At 36.7% G+C, this 15,113-nt stretch overlaps 1 long non-coding RNA gene across 2 annotated transcripts in view; it reads right to left on the bottom strand.

Moving 5' to 3' along the window:
* LOC106016738 (uncharacterized) overlaps positions 1-15,113 on the bottom strand; it is a 151,473-nt gene that overhangs the window by 13,274 nt on the left and 123,086 nt on the right. For both annotated transcript variants that reach the window (XR_011806453.1, XR_002401535.4), the window contains exon 3: positions 4,428-4,501. This is a non-coding gene — a long non-coding RNA (uncharacterized lncRNA). The remainder of the gene's footprint in view (positions 1-4,427; positions 4,502-15,113) is intronic.

The raw sequence follows: 15,113 nt of genomic DNA on the forward strand, positions 1-15,113 counted from the left end.
ACTGTCACTAATAGCTTTGGAAGAACTACTCTGATTAGAACTGAAACAATAAATTTACCTTTAATACACAAATTTTTCAGAAAAACGAGCAGTAAAATTAAAAAGAAAACTGGAAATATCCTCCCTGAGATTGTTTTACAAGGTATTACATTGCCCAATTAAAGTGTGACAATGAGATTAGCCTGCTCTATCTGTCATTAATATAAACCTTGAAGAATATGTTTAATCAGTAGTAGACTTTTTTTTTTTCCTATTTCCAATGCATGAGGAAAAGCAGAAATTGTTCTCAAAACATTCTTGATGAAACCAATATTATTAGTCTATCTTTAGTGATGATTCAGATATGTTTATTTTGTAATTATCTTTCTCAGATTCCCTGCTGTCCTGTAATTTTTGGTAAACAGGCATGAAATGAAATATATTATATTATCACTTAATTATACTCTCATCAGTCCAAATTTGTGGCAAGTGGCAAAGTGCCATATAAAGCAAGACATATTATACCACTGAAGATATTCTCATTATTAATCAATTTCCAGACACTTAGTAGTAGCACAGATCCTAGCTCACACTGAATGCAAAAGCTATTCACATTGGCAAAAAATGAGTGCATCTATTACTAGACAGCAGTTCAGAGACCAAGTCTTTCCATGTCTAGATGAGACAGCCTTTTGTGAGCAGAATTTCTGAGGCAAAATCATGATAAGTTAAACTGTCTGATTACAGTTCCCTACTGCCTTCCTGGATCTGACCCAAAGTCAATTTTATTCAGCTGGAGACTGTCTATTTAGTTCAGGAGGCTCAGAATCAACTCCCCTGTAATCTACTTAGCAATGGGATTTTGTTCACATTTGCAGCAGCTGAAAATGCTGCTTTCTCACCATTTTTAAAGACACATACATTAATATGTGTTAATAAAAACTCTTCTCTCCAGGATATAGTGAGCTTGACCTAAGTTCTGCTATGCTTAGTGGATGTGGAAGTAGACATGGAAGTGGAGAAGGTGACAACACAAGCATCACCAGCTAAATGATTATAAACAATTTAGCATCTTAATTTCCATTCTTTAGGCACCTTAATTTTCACTTATTTCCCTGTGGGGTGAAAAAAATACAAAAAATAAAATAAAAATAAAAATAAATACATCTCACTCAGTCCTACAGACTATGAAATATCTTTAAACCTTGACTGCTCCTTTACCTCCTGTTGGCTTCATTGGGTGAAGGAATCTTCAACAGCAGATGCTGTCAAGCTTTCTGTGTCATCTGTGCATAGTACAAGCGAAAAGCAGACACTTAACCACTCCTAAATTGTGGTATAGTTTCCCTGTTTCTTATATATGACAAATAGGTCTATATTTAAAAGTAATATTGCACCACTGTTCTTCATGCTGTATTTATACTTGAAAGCATTCAGGGAACAGTCTTTGAGAAAGACTCTGATGTGTTTGTAAGATTGTAAACCAGATTTAATGGTTAAATGCACTATATTGCAGCAATAGCCCCACTGTGAAGAAAAACTAAAAATTAAATGCTGTATCTATCTGCTTCTAATCTTTTTGTGTACCCATTAGCTGCCATTGCATATTAATCTCCTTCCAGAATTTTCACTTACTAATTTAATTTCACAGATGTTCTCTACAAGTGATGGGATGCAGTTTTGCTTAGATTAGCATTTTCAGATACTGTGGGAAAGATTTCAGATACTGTGGTTACTGGAACCAGAGAATATAACATTGTATACCCATCACAGTATACAATGAATTGAATAGACTTTTACTTCCTTTTGGAGTACCCTCAAAGGAAATGAGTGCAGCTGTGTCTTTTCTGACTCTGCTACAGTGGGGACTTTACAAAGTACGTGCTCACTATCGGCTTCCAGACATAGAAGATAATTCACAATGTAGCTGCATGGGCCTCACAATAAAGCAGAATTTTCCCTGAGGCATAAGTCCAGCAAAAGATTTAGATGGTTCTCATGTCTAAATCTTGTGCACCTCAGCTTTAAATCATAGTGTAGCTGGAGAAAAATATCCCATATACACCACCACAGTGAGATATTTTGCCAGCTGGAGAATATCCCATTAGATGTCCTCCAAACTACTTTCTTCCTGCCTCAGAAGTTTTCAAGCCCCACGCTCTTTTCCTTTTCCCTATTTCCTTCTAGCCTCTCATCTAGCCTCTCATCTGCCTTCCCACTTCTGCACCCAGATCTCCCTTGAGGACTTGCAGCTCCCCCCTCCTGAAATGCAGCAACAAAAGAGACACCCATAAAGGCTTGTGTATGTTTGTCCTTTTTCTTCATTTCTGTTGTTTTTTCAGTTCACCCTCTATGTAGCATTGCTCCTTGAGAAGAGTGAAATTAATATAAGTAATTATTTAATCCAGCATGAAGATCTGGAAATGTGTGTAAACATCCCATTTGCAGTGCATGTTATGAAGAGAAACTCATCTTGATGTTCTGTTTTGGCACCATATGATGCAATGGCAACATATGTGGAACAGTATAGTGCACCACTGTCCTCCTAAATCTTATGTTGTGCCTGAGAAATATCTGAACGAAGATACAAAGAGAAACCCAATTCAAACATCTTGGAATTCAGGAAAAAAAAATAAATAAAAATAAAATGGAATTTCACCCTGGAGAGGATGGAACAGGTACTTGCTGCTCTAAGGTGGAGCAGAAGGGAGGCAAGTGATAATGAGGCGTATTAGTGTAACCCCGTGTTCTCCTTCTACTCCTTCAGCAGCTGAAGCACCCGGCAAAATTTTCCAGCCCAGAGTAGATGGAGTGACTATGGAGTTCTTGCATTCAGCAGTGATTTACAGTTCTCAGTCCTGCATACTTTGACCATGTTAATAGTACCTGTAAGAAAAAGGGTTTCTCACTAGAATTTCAAAATGCTTTGTTCCCAGTTAGAAAGATGGTATAACAAAAGGGAATAGTCTTGAATAAAAATGGGTAAAATTGTTATGGGTCTTTTCTGTTTCTGACAGAAAAAGTAGTTTCCTGAAAAATCATATACAATTATCTGAAAACTTTTCTTCCAAGGAAATCTAGCTCATTATATATTTATATATTTCAACAATATTCCCTTTAATAGTTTAAGTGCTGACTTCTGAGACTTCTACCTCCTCTTAGCGGATAGATCTGTCATTGCTTTGAGAAGCAACACAAACAGACAGGCTTCAGTTTTCCCATGTGAGCATTGCATAATCACAAAGAGGTTTCTTTTCCTGCTTGGCGTTTCTGAAAATGAATTTATCAGCCATCCTGCATGGACAATGATACCAGCAAATTCCGAGGAAGTTCTGGTTAAACTCACACTGCGTGGGATAAGAAAACTACAGTGACATCACTTAACCAACACACTAAAACATGGAAGACAGTATATTCCTGGAAAACAAAGACTGAAATTGAAATGTGGGCAGGCAGAGGCAAAGTAAAAAAAAAAAAAAAAAAAAAAAAAAAAAAAAAAAAAAAGTTCATTTAAAAAATCTTTTAAAAATCTTTAAAGTGACATAAACCAGAAGCATATATATAGATTTCAGAGTTCTCTGCTAGAGGTAGATGTTCAGAACTAGACATTTCTACAGACTTTTTAAAACCTAATTAATACACTAAATTTATCTTCTTTTAGAGAGTTCTGATATGACAAATCAGATACAAAAATTAAGATCCTGCAGATACTTGGGTTTTATTTAGCTAAACCTACAAAAAGTTATCCCTAATATATTCTGGTATCTTGATTAGAAAAGCAGACCTGGCTCCTTCTCATTTACTGAAATATCTTGGCTGTCCACATTCCTTTGGGGGCATTAAATGACCTATCTTTGTGGGTCCTAGAGGAAAGACCAAGGCAGATCAAACCCATGATCATAGGAGACTATTCAGCACCTCAGAGAGGTACTGCTCTTCTTCATCACAGAATCTGAACTCAGCAAGTCAGATTTCACAAAACAGATACAAAAGTTCCCACATTTTCAGCTCCTTGTACATCCCCTCTGTGCAACCCCAAACATTTAGAGAGAAACTCAGAGAGGTAGTTTGAAAATTCCACAGCAAGGTATCATGCTACCCATCAGCTGCTTCTCAGCACAGGCATGAGCAAGGGTAGCTGTCAAGAAACAAACCTATGTCTAACTTGTTTTTTCTACGTATACCCTGCTAAAACGACACAGGGACAGAAAAATTCGAGCATTGGACCCCTGTATGCCCACACAACTTTTCCATCCCTAATTCTGCTTTTGTCTCCAAGACACAAGTGCTTTTGTCTGCCCAAGCACAAGCAGAACATTTCCACAAAGCTGTATTGACAAGACTGTAACAAGTTTGTCTCCCTCCTACTTCATCAGTCTCTGCACCCTTTGCACAGGTCCCACAGTCCCATGAACTTTCATACCACAACCAAGAGCATACACATTTACCTTCCTTCCTGCCATAAAAAGACCACAGCAGTGGGCTGCAACATCATCATCACATGGCTTTAAACACTTTGAGCCTAAAGAAAAAAGAACAAAACATCAATATGCAGTTCACATAGTGTCCTGAGAAAACATCATAGGATGAATGCAGCTGGTTTAAATTACTCAACCTCAAGACCAGAGAACTGTCCACAGTCCTCTTTACTGAGCAGAGGGAAGATCAGTAGGTCTGTTTTGATAGGTGCGCTCTACTACAGGTTTGGGTGACTCTGTTTAGCTCTTGGCTGGCTGAACAAGCCTCAGCTCAGTAAAATAACTTTATTTTTCATAGGAGGGGCAGCTTTTATAGCATAAGGAGAACACATTGATATAGAGTTGGACAGAAAAAAAAAAAATCCAAATTTTATTTCCAAAAATTAATTTTTTTTTTTTTAAAAGGCTGTTTAAATAATATATGATCCCATATGAGTGTCACATATTAGAAACCAAACAAGAAATTAAATGGGTGAAAAGAGCCATCTAATATTTATCAGATTCAAAGTTAAATTCATACATGTGAACACCCTATTCCCATTTGCCAAAGAGAGAGCTGGGAAGGCAGGAGATCTTTCAGTATCTGGTTTTAGATTGCAGCTGCTTTATTTAAGCATTAAGTTCCTGGGATGGAGATAGCACAAAGGGGACTCCAACAAGATGTAGCTACTGAACAATACCAAGGAAATAAGGAGGATAGCATGGACACAAGATTTTTTTTTCCTTGAATATTCTTAGAAAGAATAAAAATGCCTTTAGTTTTTCTTTCCATGTGTATAGATATAATCTGTCTCATCATATTGCAACATATGATCTTGTCCTATAAAGATTATAGTCACTAAGTCTTGCTTTAAAGTTTTCCATTTCTTAAGAATTGTGCAAATTTCCTTGAGCTCCTGAACTTCAATATTTCCAAAAGGTAAATATGAATATGTAAATTATGATTGATCCTAAATGGGTGTCCCACACTGGAAACCAAAGAAGAAATTAAATAAGTGAAAAGGGAAAGATAGAATTTGTCAGGAAACTCAATCAAAATTTGCAAGTATCCCTTGGAGTTCTTGTGAAATAAATCAATACAAGTTCTCTATTTCTTCCACTCTATTTAAGTCAAGGTGTTCTGTGGCACTGAAGATATTCAAAAGATGGAATAAGCTTCCAAACCTGTAAAGAAAGAAGTGGGGTTTTCTAAAGAAAATTGTTAAATATAATTACTGAGCTCAAAGGTCTAGTGAGAATTCTTGAAAGGAAGGTTTCTTTCAGTGTTTCAATCATAGACAAGTTATTTGCAGAAATAACAAATTAGTGGAACTGTTAACATGATGAGATCAGGAAAGAAACAGTTTTGGTCCTCAAAATGAAAACATTGCTTTATTCAAATCAAAAATATATCTAGAAGTTACAGCCACTTTTTAACAGAGTGGCAGCCAATTCCTCCAGTTTTCATGCACTGTTTGTTCATATTTCTGTTCCTTATGAAATTCATCCTTCTTGTGCAGAGTCAGCACAAAGATCAGGGATATTCAGTGCTAAGGTGACATAGATGGTCATCCCCTTGTGGATGCAATATTTGCCATGGGCCTTCTAACAAGCACTTGGGTCATGTGCTAGATCTCCGCTCTAAGGCAGTTGCATTACAACTAACCGCTAACTAAAATACTCATAAATCTCACACTGGAAGAGTGTTTCTCTAATCTGAAACATCTGCTCCTGTATGGACTGTCTGTGATTCCAATTCAAACTCCTGACTTAGCTAAATGTGTGCTGTATTCATAAGTAATAGGATTTTGTTTTCTGCTTATTTATGTTTTTAAAGAAATACAAAGAATCCAAAATCTTCCACTTGATTGCACAAGCATTCTGCCAAATGATGCTAAAAGGAGAAAGGATAATGTATGAATCTGGAAGCTAGAAGCCCTGTTGGATAAGCTTAGAATCAGTTGGATAGGATTTAACATTGCAGTGTTTTATTTTTCCCCTTACTGGCTATGAGAAGTTGGAAAACATGTAGTTGTTTGGTCTCCTATGGCAGAGGATTCATACTTCAGCTTTTGTTAACCAAAATGGTCCAACAGGATAGCAGAAATCAAGTCATTTATTTAACCAGAAGCACATGGTTCATCCACATGCCTGTGACTCAGAGGACCCACTATGTCACAGAAGCAGTACTTATATTTGACAAGTTGGTGAGTTTGGAGTACAGGGAAACTTGGCAGAAACATGATGACTGGCATATTTAGTTTTCTGAAGGACTATATCGTTTAAAAAGTGTTGTTATATCTTCACCAGAAGTTTCAAATTGTGTTTTAATATCTTTGAACCTGATCATGTGCTACTGAGAGCTCTTTCCCATTTGTACTGGTGGCTGGATCCCAAAACATTCATTTTCACTTGCTATTCCTTCTAGACCAATCAGATATAGCTCCTTCCCACAATTCAGCTGAAAGCAGTAGGAGTTTTATGGGAGCAAAGACAGAACAAGAACTTTAGGGTAAACTTTTACAACTGGTATAGAAGCCATAAATGCTGGACCTTGCAAAGTATTTTCCACAGTGTAGCATGCAAGGACTCAGCACAAGGCACGGTGCTTTGGCTCTTAGTGTCTATACAATAAAGCAAGGACTTTTAAAAAGTCGTTGACTCCATGAGAACTTTCCCCTGGCTTCAAGTCAGACAGCTTAAGATCAAGGTCACAAGTTTTGCCACTGACACAACACAGCCCTGTTCTGCTCTGTTTCTCACCTTAATTAAACCTAATAACTATAGATCTAAACCTTTTTGTCTGCCAATCCACTAAGCTCCCAGCCTCCTGCAGGCTTCTTCTCGGGTACTTCACAGAGATCTGAGGACTCTGAAGTGATGTGAAGCCTCCTCTCCCAGCCAATGCTCTGAACAGACCCTACATCATCTACAGAGTCCAGCAATTAATTCTGTGTCACAATAACAGACCTAATTTCTGATGTTCCTGGACCAGCTTGGAGCAGTTGTTATCCAGCAACCAGATGTCTCTCTTTAAGCACATTACTATTTATTAAGAACAAAAACACCTGAGGGAAAAATAATGAAAACAATAAGACATGTATGTATGTGACTAACTTACCTGACCTTTTATGTGGACAACCCAGCAGACTGGTCACACAGTCATACCAGTCTGCTCTGGAGCTGAGTCTGGTTTCCTCCATCAGAGCTGTTGTTTTATACAGTATCACATCTTTTGTCTCTTTAACCCCTTTGAATCAAGGAAAAGCAGACTGTGCTTCTTCCACCATAGAGTGGAACTTCAAAAGATTCATTTCAGGAGCAGAGATTTCCATTAATAACAGTCAGGGGACATTTCTTATCACATGCTTTCAGCTAGACATGCAATTATTTCTTACATTAAAACAGACACTGAATTTTATTTTATAAATCTATACTTCGTTAGCAGTCTTACAATACTTTCCTATCACTCCTACTCAATTAATGAAGTAAGCTAATGATATAGGTAAGACAGTTCGGTATTCAGTATACCAAACCAAAATTTAGATTAGAAACAGACCAAAGAAATTCCAAGGATCTGAGATGGATTTTCTCCCAGAAATATATCTTTGCTTTTTGTCAAAGGAGCTCCTTCTGGTTTTGTACTTATTTGTTGTATTTAAACACCATTAGGACAGGGTATGCCAGAATCCTAAGTTGCTTAGATAGTACTAAAGATGACTTTTCATATGACAAAATCTTGCATTAAAAACATAACTACTAACATAGGTTAGTAGTCTGTCACACTTGCAAGTGGTCTACTACTTATCTTAGAAAGTTTGAAAAGTCGTTTTAATCTGGAAGGATTTTATCTTCTAAAAAGCAGTTTCTTGCTTTGTGTCTAGCATTAACACGCTCATATATCGTATGCAACTAAAAGGCCTAGACTTCAGTAAAAAAAAAAAGAAAAAAAAAATTGATTCATCTGAGAAAAAAACTTAAATCCCATCCATCAAAATGAAAAAGGCAATTTTCAAGATGGATATTCCATAACCACTTTGGGAAATCAAATGTTTGTGTGCCAGAAACTTAAAACTTAATATCATTTGTGGTCTCTATGTTATTTCAATAATCTTTTGGGCAAGATCTACAGTCTTGGGAGCCCATAATGAACTGTAAAACAAAATATATAAAGGCAGGCTAATTGAAGTTATGAAATAAAATTGGAGCTTCTGTTTCTAGCGTGATCAAAAAGTTTTGTTGGAAAATTACTCTTTCACAATTCACTTGTTAGAAACCAATTTAATAATTCTTAGACACTGAATTACTAAAACAATCAGTATAATGATTAGAATAAAACAACTCCTAATATTGAATGCAAGTTAAAAATATATATATATTTTACTTTTTAAGATGTTGGATGTCAGGACGTTTCAGAGTTGCCTGCGGTTAGAAAGAAATACTGATCTCTTTATGCAGACTTGCTGATTTACAGTGCAGCCCATACAAAGCTTTGCAAGTACAATTTTTAACAATACTTTCCAAATCAGTCTTTTATCTGTGGCCCAACATTTGGTTGTTTCCTTTCTTCCGTTTCCTCCCAAAACTATATTGCTTCTTTACTATCCTTTCCTCCCGGCTTTCTAGGCCCATTAACACATACTCAGGAAATATATATTTGGTTGAGGATCTGGTTTAGTGCCCTGAAGATGTATTGTGACAAATATATTAAGAATCTGGTACTGCCACAGAAGGAATCAAAGTGAAACTGCCTGTTACTTATGTCTTGGTGTCAGCCCTTGTCTTTTTCCAGCTAGTTCATAAATTGGGTCAGGGAACTTGCTGAACTGAAAAAATCTATGAAATATTATTATTACTCATTGTTCTAAATGTTTTTTTGCTGCGTGGCAGCACAAAGATCATCCCACCATTGGAGTGGTGCAGAGATGGAGAATACTGCCATACTGATGGCAGGAGGAGTCTGGACAATGTCTTTTGGTGGACATGTCATTTTACAGGATCTTAAGCATCCATCTGCAATTTTAGTCCAAGATGAAGAGGTGTGTAAACTTCAAATTTGTCTTGCATTTTTAAAGAGAGCAATGGTGGAAAATATTTTATCTTTGTGAATATGCATAGAACATATTTGGCAGCATTTACTAATAATTTCCAGAATTAAAATATATAAATAAATAAATAAACAAATAAACAAACAAGCAAGCAATAAGATTAAATAATAATAACAATTAATAATAATAATAATCGTAATAATAATAATAGTAGTAATAATAATAGTAATAGTAATAATTTTTAAAAGCAATAAAATAAAAACTTCAACAAGTAGAACTGGCGAAAAAAAAAAAGAGAAAAAAAAACTTTTACACATACGCTGGTGTTTTATATGACCAACCACGGACAAAAAGCTACTGTCATAATATACAAAGTGTTTTCAGATCATTAACATACTTTCTTTTTGTTGTGGCTTAACCCGGCCAGCAGCTAAACACCACACAGCCAATTGCTCACCTTCCCCCTGCCTTCTCTGGGATGGGGGAAAGAAATGGGAAAGTGAAACCTGTGAGTTGAGATACAGACAGTTTATTAAGACAGGAAAATAATAATAACAATAATAATAATAACAATAATGATGATAATAGTACTACTACTAATAATGTGTACGAAACAAGTGATGCACAATGCAAATGCTCACCACCCGCTGAGCGATACCCAGCCTAACCATGAGTATCCGGCCCCTCCACCCCAGCTAGCCACCCCTATATATTGTTTAGTATGACATCAGATGGTATGGAATACCCCTTTGGCCAGTTTGGGTCAGCTGTCCTGCATCTGTACCCTCCCAGCTCTTGCTGCACCTCCAGCCTGCCCGCTGGCAGGACAGAGAAGCTGAAAAGTCCTTGTCTTGGTGTAAGCACCGCTCTGCAACAATTAAAACATCAGCATGTTATCAGCACTCTTCTCATCCTAGTCCAAAACATAACACCCTACCAGCTACTAGGAGGAAAATTAACTCTGTCCTGACTGAAACCAGGACACTTTTCTTCAAGACATGTTAGCAATGAGCTTTCTTGTTGCTTCTTTATTTACTATCAGGATTGCAAGATGAGTTTTTTCATCACTGAACTGCAAAAGGAAATGTATAATTTTTGTACAAGTCAGTGACAATGAAAAAACTTATTTTACATGGACAGCTCTCCCATTACAGCTCTTCCAGCCCGATTTCCACAGTTATACTTTCGATTTCATATGCCAGGTATTTTATAGGTAACTTTGATTCAAATTTTGAGACCAAGAATCTCCTATCCATGATCTTTTTTTTTTTTTTCAGTTTACCTCAGGATCCTTCCCAAGGTCTTCTGAGCTTATTTTTGTCATAGAAATATCAAAACAGTTTTGCAGTTACCTTGAGACTACTAATACAACTTCATGCTGGGAAAGTGTTCCAATATGTGCACTGATTTCCTCAAATTTTCTGAAGTCAAGGGTAAGCTTGTTCAATTCTAAATTATAGGTATTCTGTGAGAATAGGAATTGTTATTTGTCTCTGTGCTATAAGTTCATGCACAGCGCTAACAGAAATCCCAAGTTCATGCTCAAACCTGAGAATTGTCAGGATAAGTTCTGTACTGCTCACTGTCTGCTCTTCAGTATGCTACTAAAGGGAGAAGAGTATATTTAGTCTTTGTGTCTCTGTCTCTGGGTCTTTTCTTCAAAGCTAGGCAGCTTAAAGTGAGATTGAATTTATCATGGACTGTCCAGTTGTGGGTTCTGCACAAATTTAATATATTATAAAACTCTTATAATATTGTCGATGTATTTTTCAGGATTTATCTTTTAACCTCTGCATTACTTTTTCAGATCCCAAATCAGAGGAATGATTAGTAGAGGTGTCTGCTCTTAGCACAGCTTCTTGTCTGCTAAAAGGATACGTTTCAGGTCAAGCAATAAATTCAGTCATGATTGTCACAAGAATTTGTTAACAAATTTCTTTCAGGTAGAGATGTCAACATGTCTACAGCAATGCTCCCTTCTACTGCAGTCCACTAGGATACTGCTAGGAAGAATGCCTGCTTATCTTAGCAAGGAACTTTGTTGCCTTCTCTGGATCATTTGTTTGTTTGTTTGTTTCTGCTGTACTTCATCCAATTCTCTTTTAGCTAAGCAACTTAAGCAAATTAAATACTAAAGCAACCAACAGTTTTTAACTCATGGCATAGCTTCAACTTGCTTGGAAAATTCATCTAACATATACAGACCTCAGTCATGGTATTGTTTTAAAATCTGAAGTCTTCCCTTTATGATCAGAAAGATTTACTGGGTATTTGTATGATACATGCTATCATATCTGATAACTTTTGATATGATTTTCTTCCTGTTTCCTAACAAGCACGACTGTAAGAATACATTTAGTTCAAACTTGACAGTATTCATTTCCAACTTTACAAAAGTATCAATAGGTATGGAACTTAGCTTGCAAGTGACTTGTAAGTATGAAATTCAAGTTTGTTACTCGCTTGTAGCTGAGTATTAGGACTGTAGCCATATGTATATACACTCAATGCACTTAAGCCACTAATTCTTCAGGTAGTCCAGAAACTCCACAGCTTATCAGTTACATGGATGAGACAATATCCTAGTCTGAGACAACAAATCAATCCTAAATTAGGTGATTGATTAATGTCCACATTAACTTCATAGTTGGATGTTTGGGGAACTCAGGGCAATTCTATAGATTACTTAGGTAGATCCTGTTATGTTAGTCTGATTTTTATGGTTTAATGTGTTGACAGACATCCTGGATGCAGTGTCAGATTTTCCCAGGTAATTCCTACCATGGAATTGATCAAATAGCGCACAGATAAGTTATTTATAAATAGTCAATAGAAACTACTGCTACACAGGAAAGCCTTTTGTATGTGGTTAGGATATTTAAGAGACATATATATGTAATTAAGTTAATTGATAGGAATGAATTATGCGTGTTCTGAGGTAGCCATTTAGGACCATGGCTTATCCAGCTGAAGATATCATCATAAGGACTCTTGCCGCTGAGACTCCTTTTGATGCCAAACAATGGCCAGCCATTTTGTTTGAGAGATCAAGTTCCCAATGCAAACATTACATTTTTCAAGAAGCTTCGAAGCTTTTCTTTAATGGAGTCAGAGACCCACTAGTCTTCAAACATCTGCAAGTATCTGGGAAATTGTCTGTTTTGCTACCCCCAATTTACATGTCAGAAGAAATCGTCCTATTGATACTGTGGTTAAGATAAACCACCTGTTAAGGAATTTACAAATCAAATTTTGAGTGCTTATTTTCACTCCACTTGAAAATTTGAGTGTTCATTTTAGTTCCCATAATCAGGACTAACAGCCCATCGCAAGCTATTGGTATACTTATTCATGAAAGATCACTATTTTAGATGGCCACAGGCCAAGACTTGGAATGAAAATTTATTTGGAAATCCTTTGAATTCAGTTCAGCTTGCCAATACCCTCTATTGATTTCCATTTAAATTGATGAACCTCTCATATCTTTTTTTTTTTTTTTTTTTTTTTTTGTAGCAATGAATAAAAGCATTTTAATGTGACCTTATCTGTTTTTATAAAGTCTACAAGTAATCCATTGCTGCCTTCTTATTGCTTAAGCAAAATTACATGGGTCAAAGACCAGACTGTAGTCTCCAGCATGTCTTCCAGATACATTTAATGACCCTTGTGAGAAATGTACAACTATGGCACTAACACTGCTCTACAACAGACCTTGTCCAGAAATCCAGAATTTCAACAGAATGGTGAAATAAATTCACAGCAAGACAGAGAAATATTCAGGAAACAAAATTTGCAAAAAGATAAGGCATGGTCATATATCTGATGCATAATTTCAGAGCACAAAGACAACTCTGGAAACAAGTGTATATTACAGGACATTGTAATACATTCTTCAGTACTATCTTTGTAAAACATACAAAATCTGTAAAATCACAGACACTGTATTCTATTCTCTGGCCTACCCTCAGAAATCCATTCTCCATGGTCTGCACGATCTCACTTCCGTGATCAATGTAGGGCTTTTAATATCTATTAAGATTTATAGTGCTGTAGAACATTTTCCTAGGAAAATTCTTTTTAAGTGTACTGAGAAGAAGTATTTGAGCAGGACTAGCCAAACAGTAATGTACCTGATTTTTCTTTAGGTTTTGGAAAGTTGGCAGCATTCAGCATCCCACTTCAACTTCAGTTATAGACAAGGTCTCTATGGTATATTTTAGTCTAAAAATAAAAGTTTCTGTTGAAGTGAAAGTTTTATAAAAAGTGCAATGAAGACGGTTGAGAGGCCTCAATCTCTCACCATGAATCCAAAGAAAGAAATCTGCATCCCATCTTTTTTCATTCCTACACACACACCACAGAGTAAAGAATACTTCATGCAAATGAGAGAAGAAAAAAAGAGTTATGTAAAGCAGACTTTATAAGGAGTAAAGGTAATGGAAAAACGACTTTAAGAGATGGAGGCTTTTGCTCTGCTTTTTATCTGGAAGAAATGAAAAGCTACAATCCTCCAGAAGTGTGGCACAGAAAAGCAGTGTCTGTAGTATCCCTTGAAGAACTTTGGCTTTGAGAAAGCATTTCCATTACTTGATGAGTTAACCAGAAGATAGGTCCAATGAGTTAATCAGAAGATAGATCCAATCCTGATGTAATTCAATTAAACCAATGCAATACTTAATTTATACCTTTTTCTCCCTTGCTCTTCTCTCACTCTCCTAGCTTGTATCACTTCAGTTTTCTCTCCAGAGGCAGCTCTACATGGCATTTACTACATGTATGCTGAAAAAGTTGTTTTGGTACCTTTTTCCAAATTTAATTTTCCTTCCTTTTTCAGATCCAGTCACATCTCTCATATCTTATTTCTAAGACAAACATTCTGCTTGGGAATTTTATAATAATCTCCAGTATTTATAACATTAGAGATAATCATTGGTTGGAGACAAGTTGGTGCTAGCCTTGGCTTCAGTGACCATAAGATGGTGAAGTTCAGGATCCTGCATGGAAGAAGTGGGACAATAAGTAGGATTGGAAGCTACGTGGATGAATCCCATGGATTGGGGCTCTGCAAGGAAGAGGGGTCCAAAAGAGATGGCTAATATTAAAGGATCACTTCCTCTAGAATCAAGATTGTTGCATATGCATTAGTAAGTCAAGCAAAGGGATGTCAAGGACAGAAGGGCTTCTTCAAATACTTCAGTAGCAAGAGGAATACTAGGGAAAACATAGGCCTACTGCTGAATAAGGTGGATGTGCTGGGGACAAAGGATACAGAGAAAGCAGAACTACTGAATGCCGTCTTTGCTTCAGTTTTTACTTTTAAGGCCAGCCTTCAGGAATCCCAGACCCTGAAGACAAGAGAGAATGTCTGGAGAAAGGAAGACTTCCCCTTTGTTGAGGAGAATCAGGTTACAAAGCGTTTAAGCAAACCTGACACCCACAAATCCATGGGCCCAAATGGGATGCAACCACGAGTGCTGAGGGAGATGGCTGTTATTACTAAGCAACTTTCCATCATCATGGAGAACAAGGGAGGTGTCTCAGGATTGAAAGAAAGTTAGTGTCACTCCAATCTTCCAAAAGGTCAAGGACTAAGGAAACTACAGCCCTTTCAACTTCACCTCCACCCCTG

Source organism: Anas platyrhynchos, chromosome 1 (genome assembly GCF_047663525.1).
Source record: "Anas platyrhynchos isolate ZD024472 breed Pekin duck chromosome 1, IASCAAS_PekinDuck_T2T, whole genome shotgun sequence".
NCBI lineage: Eukaryota > Metazoa > Chordata > Aves > Anseriformes > Anatidae > Anas > Anas platyrhynchos.